This window comes from Vulpes vulpes, chromosome 13, assembly GCF_048418805.1.
Source record: "Vulpes vulpes isolate BD-2025 chromosome 13, VulVul3, whole genome shotgun sequence".
In the NCBI taxonomy this organism is placed as follows: Eukaryota; Metazoa; Chordata; class Mammalia; order Carnivora; family Canidae; genus Vulpes; species Vulpes vulpes.
The window spans coordinates 56,930,951-56,935,620 of NC_132792.1; positions in this window are offsets into that span (position 1 = coordinate 56,930,951).

Genomic DNA, 4,670 nt, shown 5'->3' on the forward strand with positions numbered 1-4,670 from the left:
ACATCATTGCAAATGTTTTACATCTTAAAATGCTGTATCTCTCTCTCTCTCATCTCTAAATTTGGCACCTGTTCTTACTACACCTGGAATGTATGTTGTTTAATTAATTCCAAACTCACCCTCCAACTCCCGACCTTAATGTTACTGCCTCTAGGGGGCCTTTTCTGATCCCATAAATGAGATTCAATTCTCTTCTTGTCTCTTGACCCACCACTCCATACTTACCTCCAGTAGTTACCCCCATCATAATTTCCAATAATCACTTGTTTTGTTTGATTTTCCTACTATATCAAAACCTGAAGAAAAGAACAGCTGTTTGTTTTGTTCACCCCTGTATCTTCAAGGCCTACCATTGTACCTGGAAAACAGGTAGACATTAAATAGATATTGAAGAAATCAGTTCACCTAGCAAATTTGTAATATTAGCAAAAATAAGAAAATGTAGTAACCGAGCTCCCAGGGCCACATTATGACTTTCATGGGCCCTATCCTGCATAAATATAGACATTTACAAATATAAGCACTGTGTCCACTGTGCATAATAAGTAAGTCAGTCCACAAGCATCAGCAACAGAAGAGTTAAAAGCAACAGAGAAAGTCAGAAGGGAGTAGAGGGAGGGCCAGAATCGGAAATTAGCTTGACTTCTGAGATGCAGTAGACAATGTAACTGTGATTCAACTATAAGGCTTTTATCTACAAGTAATGGATTCCTGAGTCCAATTCCCTAAACCATAACAGGAAAGCACAGAGATATGGCAAGAGCTGGGCTTAGTTGATTCAATAACTCAACAGTGTCTGCAAAATTTCAGGTTCTTTCTAATTCTCTATTCTTTTTTTTTTAAGATTTTATTTATTTATTCATGAGAGACACAGAGAGGGAGAGGCAGAGACACAGGTAGAGGGAGAAGCAGGGTCCATGCAGGGAGCCCGACGTGGGACTCAATCCTGGGTCCCCAGGATCACGCCCTGGGCTGAAGGTGGCGCTAAACCGCTGAGCCACCCAGGCTGCCCTAATTCTCTATTCTTCTGTCCACAGCATCAGATTCATCCCAAATCCAGTTCTCCTTCCTGTCATCAGATGACTGTCAGCAGAAATGGAGGCAACATCCCTCTTTGATTACACCCAGTGAGACAACCAGAAAATTTCAGTCCTACACGGTAGTCTGAGTAAGCCGGCATTAGTCATGCATCCAATCTGGATCAATAACAATCCCCTGGGGAATACCTCACACTGGCTAATCTAGCAAGTCAGGATCCTTTCCTAGAGTGAGGGATGCGGCATACACCAGAACAAAATCAGGAAATAGGAAGAACCCCTGCAAGAATTCAAGAGATGTGGAATGGGTTATCAGACATTGAGTACATAAATGGTATTTACATTAGACATATAATGTGTTTACAACAAGTAGTAAAAATTATCTGCATCAAGTAAATTAAAAGGTCAAGGTCAAGAGACCATTTAATCCAAAGGAATATCTTAAGGGGAAAGATTTATAGAGGGTGCTTTAGGAGAAAGCTGTGTTGTGAGCTGCCTCCCCAAACCCCTCCCCTTAAAGGGTAAAATGGAGCTGCTAAGGACTTGCCCTCCTACTTCAAACCTTAGTGAGGAGGGATTCCACAGGGCTACTCAAGGTGCTTAATATATCACCTCTACATTTGGGTGGCCCACAAAACTTGGAAGCTTACCAAATGTAGAAGTCTCTTTCTTGGTAACATCAAATCATAAATGACCTCCGCTCATCAAACATCAATACTCAATCTTCACCTTACTTAACATATCAGCAGTTGAAACAGTTTCTTCACCTGCCTTCTCATAGACCAACATTCCAGGTTTTCCCCCAACCCTCATAGTCACTCCTCTATTCCTGGCTCCTCCTGACCCACCAACCCCTTGATGACAGAGTACTACAGGGCTCTGAAACCTCCAGTATTCCTTGAACCTCTTTTTTTTTTTTTCACCTACACTTATCTTCTCTATATGTTAACAGCTTCCAAATGTTCACCTCCAGCCCAGAACTCTCTTCAGACTAATATATCCACTACCTTTTCAAAGCCTCCACTTAGATATCTAATAGATATCTCAACATGTACAAATACAAGTTCCTGATTTTTCCATATAAACCTGCTCCTCCTTGACTGTCTCATCTCAAGTAATGGCAACTCCATCCTTCCATCTGCTCAAGCAGTTGGAATCATCCCTGACTCCTTTCTCTATCTCATATTCTACTTGCAACCCATCATCAGTAAAGGTACTTTTGCCATTGTCTCTGCTTTCAAAATATATTCAGCATAGATCACTTCTCATCATCTCCTCCACAATCTTTTACCTGATTACTTTAAATGCCTCCCAACTTTCTCCTTTCTTTTCTACCTAGATTATCACAAGAAGTTCCCTGGTTTTTTTCCATGCATGACCAGTTGGCTACCAGAATAATCCTTTTTTAAATATGAGCTGGTGTCATTCTCCTACATAGAACCCTCCATCCCATTCAGAGCAAAAGCCAAAGTCCTAATAATGGCCTATCATATTCATCAGCACACACCTACCTAACCCCCAATGCACACACATACTTAACCCCCCCCCCCAATGCATATATATACCTCCCTGACCATATCTCCCCTCACTTACTTCATTTGAACAGCTCCCTGTTCTTCCTTAAACACACCAGACACACTCTGACCCCAGGGCCTTGAGACGAGCTATTCCTTCAACCACTAATGCCTTTATTCCCAACAAGCTGCATGGCTTGCTCCCTCAATTCTTTCAAATATCATCTTCTCAGTGAAGCTATTCCTGACCACCCCATTTGTTTATCCATGAGAGACACACAGAGAGAGGCAGACACGTAGGCAGAGGGAGAAGCAGGCTCCATACAGGGAACCCGAAGTGGGACTTGATCCCAGAACCCCAGGATCATGCCCTGAGCCAAAAGCAGACACCCAACCACTGAGCCACCCAGGTGTCCCCTGACCACCCCATTTAAAACAGCAACTCTCACCACTTTCAGCAGGCCCTGCCCCCCTTCCCTGTTTTATTGTTCTTCATAGCATACACATGGCATGTTTGTTTCTATGGTAGTCTATCATTTACTTATTTGCCAGTCTCATCCCACAAAAATACAAGCTCCATGAGGGCAAGGATTTTTTTTTGGGGGGGGGGTCTGGGTTAAATGCTATATCCCCAGCATCTAGAACAGAGCCTGATGTATGACAGGTACTCAATAAATATCAGCCAAATGATTGTGTTAGTATTTGCTTTCTATAGTTATGCATTGTTTGAATATTTTACAAGAATAAAATGTTCGCTTATTCATTCAACAAATATAGATTCAGAAAAAACCCAAGCCCAGGCACTATGCTAGATGCTGGGTCAAGAGTAATGAGCATACCTAGGCTGACTACACTACCTGGGCTCATGGAGGTTAATCTAGTGATAGATTTTTGAAATAATAACAAATGAGTGTTAAGTACTGGAAGGAAGGGCCACAAGTCTACAAAAGCATATCACGAAGAAAGTTAGCCCTGTTTAGACCAGATAAAAGTGGGTGGAGTGAAAGGAACTGGGGGGAGAGAGAAAACCATAGGAGACTGGTAGCTAGGCTCTCTGTTACATGATTTCTCTGTGATTTCGCTCAGGAGTGCCTCTGTTTAGCATCAAAAGTGCAAGAGTTGCACTCCATACTACTCATTGATGATTCCCTGAGGAAGTAGCACCTGAGCCAAGAAAGAGCCATACCCGTTACAGAGGTGAAGGGGTAAGGACAGGGCAGAGTGGAGGAGTAGTGTAGAGGCAGAGAAAACTATGGCTAAAGATTCTAGAGGGGAAGGACTATGGCACATTCTGGAACACAAAAACCAAAGAGAGGGTGCAGGGAGAGGGGCCTGGAAGGGGAAAGAGTGGCCAAGGTCTGGCAGGTTCTCAAAAAGACTCCAACTTTATCCTAAAAGAAATCAAAAGAGACAGGACCTTGTTTGGCTTCACTTCATTTTGTTTCATTTGCATTGTGGTGACATTACTGGACCTGTATTTTGAAAGTATTTTTGAAACTGCCTTTGTGGAGAATACTTTACCAGAGGCACCTGACCAGGTGCAGAAAGATGAGACAGGAGGCAGGGGAGTAGTCCAGGAGATTTTAGTATATGTGCTGCCGATGCAAGCACTGTCCAGGAGAGCAATGCTGGTAACTTGCCCCAGGGTAGAGAGGCAGGAAATGGGGAGGAGTCAACCAGTTCAAGAGATTTCATTACCTGTGTGTTATGGGTTGAATTTTGCTCCTCCAGAATTCATATGCTTAAACCCTAACCCCCAGCGCCTCAGAATGTAACTGGATTTGTAGTTATTGCCTTTAAAAAGGTAGTTAAGGTAAAATGAGGTCATTAGAGTGGTTCCCTAAACCAATGTGATGGTATCCTTATAAGAAGAGACTAGGACACACACATAGAGGGAAGACCATGTGAAGACACATCCATCTACAAGGCAGCCATCTACAAGCTGAAGGGAGTCAAAAGGAACCAAACCCACCCACACTTCCATCTCTGATTTTTAGCCTCCAAAACTGTGAGAAAACAAATTTCTAATTGTTCAGGCCACCCAGTCTGTGCTATTTGTTATGGCAGCCCTAGCACACTAGTACACTTTGAAAAAAAATTAAGTGAACAATAAAACCTC